Source organism: Lampris incognitus, chromosome 9 (genome assembly GCF_029633865.1).
Source record: "Lampris incognitus isolate fLamInc1 chromosome 9, fLamInc1.hap2, whole genome shotgun sequence".
NCBI classification, from domain to species: Eukaryota; Metazoa; Chordata; class Actinopteri; order Lampriformes; family Lampridae; genus Lampris; species Lampris incognitus.
In genome coordinates this window covers 58916502-58926501 of record NC_079219.1, presented here as the reverse complement: position 1 = coordinate 58926501, position 10000 = coordinate 58916502, and the positions used below count along the sequence as shown (strand labels likewise).

Genomic DNA, 10000 nt, shown 5'->3' with positions numbered 1-10000 from the left:
AGAAGAGAGAAGAGAGATGAGGATGTAGAGGAGTGGTGGAGGACATATGGAAGAGGGGGAGGTGGAGACGAAGAGCAGGGAGGGGTAGGAGAGGGTGGCAGAGAGGGGGGAGAAACAGGGAGAGAGAGAGAAGAGAGATGAGGATGTAGAGGAGTGGTGGAAGACTTATGGAAGAGGGGGAGGTGGAGACGAAGGAGCAGGGAGGGTAGGAGAGGGTGGCAGAGAGGGGGGAGAAACAGGGAGAGAAGAGAGAAGAGAGATGAGGATGTAGAGGAGTGGTGGAGGACATATGGAAGAGGGGGAGGTGGAGACGAAGGAGCAGGGAGGGGTAGGAGAGGGTGGCAGAGAGGGGGGAGAAACAGGGAGAGAAGAGAGAAGAGAGATGAGGATGTAGAGGAGTGGTGGAGGACATATGGAAGAGGGGGAGGTGGAGACGAAGGAGCAGGGAGGGGTAGGAGAGGGTGGCAGAGAGGGGGGAGAAACAGGGAGAGAAGAGAGAAGAGAGATGAGGATGTAGAGGAGTGGTGGAAGACTTATGGAAGAGGGGGAGGTGGAGACGAAGGAGCAGGGAGGGGTAGGAGAGGGTGGCTTATTGCAGCAGAATATTTAACTGCTGAGCGGAATTCGATACTTGCCACTTTTATCACCCTTTTATCAACATACCTCATAAAGCACGTCTACGGCACTTTAAGCACAGGCTATAAACGTTACATAACCCCCCCATGACGTAACCCCCCCCCCGTTACGTAACCCCCATCATCTTAACGCCCTTCATCGGCGTCGCCCCGGCCACAGCACGCCGCCGTCGGCATTGCGGCTGCTCGGTGCATCTCTGGGTATCTGCTGATGTGTCGGTTTTCTCCCACTGCCACGGAGTGAGAGAGCCGCCAGCGAGCACCGGCTCCAGTGTGCTCCGAGACCACCCCTCCCCCCCCTCCCCCCCCCCCTCGCAGGGTGCAGGAAACGGGGGCAGTAATGCCATCTGCTGTTCAACAAAGCCCGTTACAGTAATGCAGAAAACGCCACCGACAGGCCTGCTTTTCTCTGGGCTCGGTGATGCTGCACACCCCCACCCCCTTTTTCTCCCCAGTTGTACCCAGCCAAACACCCCGCTCTCCCGAGCCGTCCCGGTCGCTGCTCCACCCCCCCTCTGCCGATCCGGGGGAGGGCTGCAGACTACCACATGCCTCCTCCAATGGAGCCGCCAGCCGCTTTTTTTCACCCGACAGTGAGGAGTTTCACCAGGGGGGACGTGGCGTGTGGGAGGATCACGCTATTCCCCCCAGTCCCCCCCCCAACAGGCCGACCAGAGGAGGCGCTAGTGCAACGACCAGGACACATACCCACATCCGGCTTCCCACCTGCAGGCACGGCCGCTTGTGTCTGCAGGGTCGCCCGACCGAGCCGCAGGTAACACGGGGGATTCGAACCGGCGATCCCCGTGTTGGTAGGCAACGTAATAGACCGCCACGCCACCCGGACGCCCCCCTTTTCCGTCTTTCTGTATCTCTCTCGTCCTTTCCCCATGTGCAAGTCCATGGGCATGTACACGCAGCATCACCAGCTGTGTTTGTCCGCTCCTCTGCCTAGGCGCACACACACACACACACACACACACACACAGACACACACGTGTGTGCATGCATCCATGCACCTGTGTAAATGCTTATTTATCCATATGAGTACTCCAACAAGTTTGCTGGGTGCACATTGATGCACCGTCTTCCTACCAGCCACACAGCAGCCCCTCCAGAGGCCGGAGAGCAGCTCCACCTTCACCTCCACGCTCCGACGCCCTCCACCATGATGAGGAGGCGCTAGTGCAGCGACCAGGACACATACCCACATCCGGCTTCCCACCCGCACTCATGGCCAACTGTGTCTGTAGGGACGCCCAACCAAGCCGGAGGTAACATGGGGATTCGAACCGGCGATCCCCGTGTAAGTACGCAACGGAAGAGACCGCCACGACACCCGGGCACCATCCACTGCAAGTACATTTTATTAAATGAATGTTTAGGGATGGAGCGTAGATCCCAAGCTGTTTAAAGTGCAGCGAATTCTGGGAGCAGCCCGGGAACCGCCGCAGCCAGGGTGCGAACCCGAGGGCGGCCCAGGAACCGCCGCAGCCAGGACACAAACCCGGGAACCGCCGCAGCCAGGACACAAACCCAGGAACTGCCGCAGAACAGGACACAAACCCAGGAACCGCCGCAGCCAGGACACAAACCCGGGAACCGCCGCAGCCAGGACGGCCAAATTCGCTGCAATATGTTCCCTCATATCACGTCTGCATGAGCAAAGCCTCCTCGTAAGTAGCGGAAAACCTCCCCCGGTAATCATCACATTAAACTCTGTATCGATGTGAATGATGTCAAACCACATCTGGATCTCATCCCGATACAGCAGCATTTGAAAGAAGGAGAAAAACAATCCCAAAATATTGCCCGGCCCTGAACATGAAGCCACCCCACACAGCATCCGGATGTGGGCCACTTCAGGCAGTGATGCGGCTCTGATGGTCTTCTTCTGGCCCTGACAAAACGGATGTGAGCCTGAAGTGGCCCACATGTATAACAGCAAATATGGCCCAACTATGCCAAATCACATGTGGGCCTTTTTTTGGCAAAGCTGCGGTGCTCTGGGCAACATGTGATCTGGATGTGACCCTGCAGCGCCCCGTGTGGTAAATGGTGAATATGGCCCCAATATCACAAAACAAATATGGCCACCTTTGGCAGATATGTGGCACATGTGGCATTGCTATGGCTTGGTTCTGGCCCAGATCTGGCAAACGGGAGCGGGCCGCCCAAGTGGTGCCGTCATTCCACGCGGTCTGTGGGCCGGGTGAAGGGTCGGGTGTGGGACGCGTCTACAAGGTCAACGGGAAACAAAAGGACTCTCACCCGACAAGAGCGATGCAAAGCCATCAAACCACCTGTTGGGGTGACAAAGTCCACACGGCTGCAGCACCACAACGGCGACGGGGGGGGGGCTCCACGTGTGTCACGGGACACACCAGGCACCTTTAAGCCGTGACAGAGTGACCCGGCGGGGGACGGCAGGACACGAGTAATGGCTCCTACCTGAGAGGATGAAGAAGATCCCGGAGACAAAGGCCAGGATGGTGCGCTGGGGCCGGATATGTCCGATGTTGCTGATGACGAAGGCCGTGAAGACGAAGAGCAGCGACACCATGGGGAAGGGCGTGGCTGTCCGCACCATCTCTGCAACGGAGAGAGCAGACGGGTGGGACGTGAGGACAAGGCTGGGGGGACAGGTCTCTGACGTCCGCCCCCCCCCCCGCCGCACGTTTACAGCTCTGTGTTTGTGCACTTTGATTAAGCAGTGAAATAAGTTTTCTCCCCAGTTCTCCCCGGCTACTTACCCCAACTCTGGTGCGTGTGAGTACCGCGTTTCGGTGTTTTACGACAGTTGACAGCTTTACGGGAGTGTGCGTTGGGACGTAAAGAAATACGTTACATCGACCTGCTGCGTGGACCTCCGGTGTTGTTGTCGGCTCACCGAACATAACGATATGAATAAAATGATGTTATCTATTTGTTATATTCAGTGAGCCGGCAACAACACCGGAGGTCCACGCAGCAGGTCGACGCGGGATGATGACGTTTCTTTACTTCTCAACGCGCACTCCCGTAAAGCTGTCAACTGTCGTAAAACACCGAAACGCGATACCCACGGCCGCAACACTCCTCCGAGCCGTCCCGGTCTCTGCTCTACCCCCTCTGCTGATCCGGGGAGGGCTGCAGGCTACCACATGCCTCCTCCCATACATGTGGAGTCACCAGCCGCTTCTTTTCACCTGACAGTGAGGAGTTTCACCGGGGGGACGCAGCGTGTGGGAGGATCACGCTATCCCCCCCCCCCGCCCCTGAACAGGCGCCCCGATCAGCCAGAGGAGGCGCTAGTCGACCAGGACACAAACTCACATCCGGCTTCCCACCAGCAGACACGGCCAATTGTGTCTGTAAGGAAGCCGGAGGTAACACGGGGATTCGAACTGGCGAGCCCCGTGTTGGTAGGCAACGGAATAGACCGCTACGCCACAATGGTTGTACCACTAAAGGAAGGGGGGTGGGGGTGGAATCGGTATTATCCTTAATCACCATCCATCCATCCATTATCTAAACCGCTTCTCCTGCGCTCAGGGTGGCGGGGATGCTGGAGCCTATCCCAGCAGTCCCTGGGCGGCAGGCGGGGGGACACCCTGGACAGGCCACCAGACCACCACAGGGCCGAGTCACCTGACCTACATGTCTTCGGACTGTGGGAGGAAACCCACAAAGACACGGGGAGAACATGCAAACTCCACACGCAGGACGACCCGGGACGACCCCCAAAGTTGGACTACCACGGGGCTCGAACCCAGGACCTTCTTGCTGTGAGGCGACTGCACTGCCCCCCTTGATCACCCATGCCGTGCTATTGCCCCCTCCGTGTTACTGAGCATCAAGACGTATCTTGCTACAGCGGTTGTGTCAAAACACGTCCCTGTCGCTTCTGCCTCGTGAGTTTGTGATGTGAAATAGGAAAAATAAACACGGCAGTTGGACTTTACTGCAGTTGGACTTTACTGCAGGGAAACTCAGCACGGGCCGCGTGGTATCAGTACATGTAGGCGATTCCAGCTCATTGTGTTGCAGACTGCTCTCTAGCCACCGAGCCGGTGATCTGATCAGCTCTCTAGTCTATGGAGTCACACCTCCTGCAGGAGACAGCTGGCGGAGACGCGGGGCAAACAGGAGGGTTATCTGGCCTGTAGAGGGACATCTTCTACATCTGGACTGATGTGCTACTAAGCAACACAGCTCATAGGGTTGGGATTAGGGAGCACGTCACGATTTATTCCCGTTTCAGCGTTGTAAAAGCAACCAGTAGGGGGCTCCACACGTGACTGGACCCAGAGATGGTGTGTTTGTGTGTACTCACTGAGTATGTTTGCGGTGTTTTCGGTAGTGATCTCTATATCCGGTTCGGTAAAGTACTCTGATGCCACACACCGGCCCTTCTCCGACCCTGGCAGGAGAAACAGGAAACGTGAGAGTTTGCTGCAAGCAGCCGAGCGGAAGATGCGATGACAAAGAAAGAGAAGAAAGAAACACACTTTATTTTGTCCTTGCACAGGTTACAACGAATGTGTTCCCTGCATTTAACCCGTCCTACTGGGTGGGAGCAGGGGGGCGGGGCAGCGCCGGGGACCAACTCCAGGTCTTCTTTCCGTGGCCTTGCTCAGGGGCACAGGCAGGACTGTTAACCCTGACATGCATGTCTTTTGATGGTGGGAGGAAAGCCACGCAGACACGGGGAGAACATGCAGACTCCACACAGAACGGACCTGGGACGGCCTGGGGTTCGAACCCAGGACCTTCTTGCTGTGAGACCGCAGTGCTGACCACTGGGCCACCGTGCCGCCTGAAACCCAGCGAGAAAATAAAAAGGGAAAAGAAGAGAAGGAGTTCTCGTGGGTCTGTGCGGTCCTGCTCACAGGTCCTGTTTATGATGTGAGACAGGAATCCATGACACCACAGATGAGAGCTGGTCCTCCTCTTTCTGTCTTTCGTTCTTTCTGCTCTGCTTCTGCTCTCACTCTTTCCCTTCTTCTTCTTCTTCTTCTTTTTGGGATTGTTTCCCCCTTTTACTCCCCGGTTGTCCTTGGCCAGTTACCCCACTCTTCCGAGCCGTCCCGGTCCCTGCTCCGCCCCCTCTGTCGATCCGGGGAGGGCTGCAGACTACCACATGCCTCCTCCCATACGTGTGGAGTCACCAGCCGCTCCTTTTCACCTGACAGTGAGGAGTTTCACCAGGGGGACGTAGCGCGTGGGAGGATCACGCTATTCCCCCCAGTCCCCCCCGAACAGGTGCCCGGACCGACCAGAGGAGGCGCTAGTGCAGCCACCAGGACACACACCACATCCGGCTTCCCACCAACAGACACGGCCAATTGTGTCTGTATGGACGTCCCACCAAGCCGGAGGCAACACGGGGATTCGAACTTGCGATCCCCGTGTTGGTAGGCCACATAATAGACCACCACGCTACCTGCCCCGCCCCCTTCTTTCTGTATCTTTGTCATTCTTTCCCGTCCTTTTCCATGTGCAAGTCCACGGGCTTATACCCAGCTTTGTTTGTACGCTCCTCTGGCTATGCGAGCAGACACACCACACACACACACACACACAGACACACACACACACACACACACACACACACACACACACAAGTTCACCGTATGCACACCGATGAACCGGCTGTGTAAGCGTCTTCCTACCAGCCACGAAGCAGACCCTCCAGAGGCCGGAGTGCAGCGCCATCTTCACCTCCATGCTCTGGTTCTGCTGCAGGATGATGCCCTCCACCATGATGAGCCAGTAGTCTGTGGACACCGCCACCCCACCAGCAGCAGGCCGCACGCTCCGAACACCGTGGACAGGATGGTCAGCGCCCGGCTGCTGCACGAACTCATCTGGCCGGACGGGTCAGGGAGAAGGGGGGGCGGGTGAGCGGGTGGGGAGAGGTGTGAGACAGCGCCACCCGTCAAAACTACCAACCTACACCGTGGTTAACGTTAATGAGCAGGAGGCGAGTGTGGGTTAAGTGAGTGGAGGTGTTTTTACAGCTTTTGAGGGACGCTCATCGTGAACAGGGGCACGTGGGTAATGGTCGGTCTACGTGGGTAACGGTCGGTCTACGTGGGTAACGGTCTGTCCTACGTGGTAACGGTCGGTCTACGTGGGTAACGGTCGGTCTACGTGGGTAACGGTCTGTCTACATGGGTATTGGTTGGTCTATGTGGGTAATGGTCGATCTACACGGGTAACGGTCGGTCTACATGGGTAACGGTCTGTCTACGTGGGTAACGGTCAGTCTACGTGGGTAATGGTCGGTCTACATGGGTAACGGTCTGTCTACGTGGGTAACGGTCTGTCTACACGGGTAACGGTCGGTCTACGTGGGTAACGGTCAGTCTATGTGGGTAACGGTCTGTCTAGATGGGTAACGGTCGGTCTACGTGGGTATTAGTCATCTACGTGGGTAATGGTCGGTCTGCGTGGGTAAAGGTTGGTCTACGTGGGTAATGGTTGGTCTACGTGGGTAATGGTTGGTCTACGTGGGTAAAGGTTGGTCTACGTGGGTAATGGTTGGTCTACGTGGGTAATGGTTGGTCTGGTGGGTAATGGTTGGTCTACGTGGGTAATGGTTGGTCTGGGTGGGTAATGGTCTGTCTACGAGGGTAATGGTTGGTCTACGTGGGTAATGCTTGGTCTACGTGGGTAATGGTTGGTCTGGGTGGGTAATGGTTGGTCTACGTGGGTAATGGTTGGTCTGGGTGGGTAATGGTTGGTCTACGTGGGTAATGGTTGGTCTACGTGGGTAATGGTTGGTCTGGGTGGGTAACGGTTGGTCTACGTGGGTAAAGGTTGGTCTACGTGGGTAATGTTGGTCTATGTGGGTAAAGGTTGGTCTGGGTGGGTAATGGTTGGTCTATGTGGGTAATGGTTGGGTCTATGTGGGTAAAGGTTGGTCTACATGGGTAATGGTTGGTCTGGTGGGTAATGGTTGGTCTATGTGGGTAATGGTTGGTCTACGTGGGTAAAGGTCGGTCTACGTGGGTAATGGTTGGTCTACGTGGGTAAAGGTTGGTCTACGTGGGTAATGGTTGGTCTGGGTGGGTAATGGTTGGTCTACGTGGGTAAAGGTTGGTCTACGTGGGTAATGGTTGGTCTACGTGGGTAAAGGTTGGTCTACGTGGGTAAAGGTTGGTCTACGTGGGTAATGGTTGGTCTACGTGGGTAAAGGTTGGTCTATGTGGGTAAAGGTTGGTCTACATGGGTAATGGTTGGTCTGGGTGGGTAATGGTTGGTCTACGTGGTAAAGGTTGGTCTACGTGGGTAATGGTTGGTCTACGTGGGTAAAGGTTGGTCTACGTGGGTAATGGTTGGTCTACGTGGGTAAAGGTTGGTCTACGTGGGTAAAGGTTGGTCTACATGGGTAATGGTTGGTCTACGTGGGTAAAGGTTGGTCTACGTGGGTAATGGTTGGTCTACGTGGGTAATGGTTGGTCTGGGTGGGTAATGGTTGGTCTATGTGGGTAAAGGTTGGTCTACATGGGTAATGGTTGGTCTGGGTGGGTAATGGTTGGTCTGGGTGGGTAATGGTTGGTCTGGGTGGGTAATGGTTGGTCTATGTGGGTAAAGGTTGGTCTATGTGGGTAAAGGTTGGTCTGGGTGGGTAAAGGTTGGTCTGGGTGGGTAATGGTTGGTCTGGGTGGGTAATGGTTGGTCTGGGTGGGTAATGGTTGGTCTGCGTGGGTAATGGTTGGTCTACGTGGGTAATGGTCGGTCTGGGTGGGTAATGGTCGGTCTACGTGGGTAATGGTCTGTCTACGTGGTAATGGTTGGTCTACGTGGGTAATGGTCGGTCTACGTGGGTAATGGGTCGGTCTGGGTGGGTAATGGTCGGTCTGGGTGGGTAATGGTCGGTCTGGGTGGGTAATGGTCGGTCTGGGTGGGTAATGGTTGGTCTGGGTGGGTAATGGTTGGGTCTACGTGGGTAATGGTTGGTCTGGGTGGGTAATGGTTGGTCTGGGTGGGTAATGGTTGGTCTACGTGGGTAATGGTTGGTCTGGGTGGGTAATGGTTGGTCTATGTGGGTAAAGGTTGGTCTACATGGTAATGGTTGGTCTGGGTGGGTAATGGTTGGTCTGGGTGGGTAATGGTTGGTCTGGGTGGGTAATGGTTGGTCTATGTGGGTAAAGGTTGGTCTATGTGGGTAAAGGTTGGTCTACATGGGTAATGGTTGGTCTGGGTGGGTAATGGTTGGTCTGGGTGGGTAATGGTTGGTCTGCGTGGGTAAAGGTTGGTCTACGTGGGTAAAGGTTGGTCTACGTGGGTAAAGGTTGGTCTGGGTGGGTAATGGTTGGTCTGCGTGGGTAATGGTCGGTCTATGTGGGTAAAGGTTGGTCTACATGGGTAATGGTTGGTCTGGGTGGGTAATGGTTGGTCTGGGTGGGTAATGGTTGGTCTGCGTGGGTAAAGGTTGGTCTACGTGGGTAATGGTTGGTCTACGTGGGTAAAGGTTGGTCTACGTGGGTAAAGGTTGGTCTACATGGGTAATGGTTGGTCTACGTGGGTAAAGGTTGGTCTACGTGGGTAATGGTTGGTCTACGTGGGTAATGGTTGGTCTGGTGGGTAATGGTTGGTCTATGTGGGTAAAGGTTGGTCTACATGGGTAATGGTTGGTCTGGGTGGGTAATGGTTGGTCTGGGTGGGTAATGGTTGGTCTGGGTGGGTAATGGTCGGTCTGGGTGGGTAATGGTCGGTCTGGGTGGGTAATGGTCGGTCTACGTGGGTAATGGTCGGTCTGCGTGGGTAATGGTCGGTCTACGTGGGTAATGGTCGGTCTGGGTGGGTAATGGTCGGTCTGCGTGGGTAATGGTTGGTCTACGTGAGTAACGGTCGGTCTACCTGGGTAATGGTTGGTCTGGGTGGGTAATGGTCGGTCTGCGTGGGTAATGGTCGGTCTACGTGGGTAATGGTCGGTCTACGTGGGTAATGGTTGGTCTGTGTGGGTAATGGTCGGTCTACGTGGGTAATGGTCGGTCTGGGTGGGTAATGGTCGGTCTGGGTGGGTAATGGTCGGTCTACGTGGGTAATGGTCGGTCTGGGTGGGTAATGGTCGGTCTACGTGGGTAATGGTCGGTCTGGGTGGGTAATGGTCGGTCTGGGTGGGTAATGGTCGGTCTACGTGGTAATGGTTGGTCTACGTGGGTAATGGTCGGTCTACGTGGGTAATGGTCGGTCTGGGTGGGTAATGGTCGGTCTGGGTGGGTAATGGTCGGTCTACGTGGGTAATGGTTGGTCTACGTGGGTAATGGTCGGTCTACGTGGGTAATGGTCGGTCTATGTGGGTAATGGTCGGTCTACATGGGTAATGGTCGGTCTGGGTGGGTAATGGTTGGTCTGGGTGGGTAATGGTCGGT

At 55.7% G+C, this 10000-nt stretch overlaps 1 pseudogene; it reads right to left on the bottom strand.

Annotated features, from left to right (window-relative positions):
* LOC130118336 (voltage-dependent calcium channel gamma-7 subunit-like) overlaps positions 1–6484 on the bottom strand; it is a 23888-nt pseudogene extending 17404 nt beyond the window's left edge.
* Positions 6485–10000: the final 3516 nt, after the last annotated feature.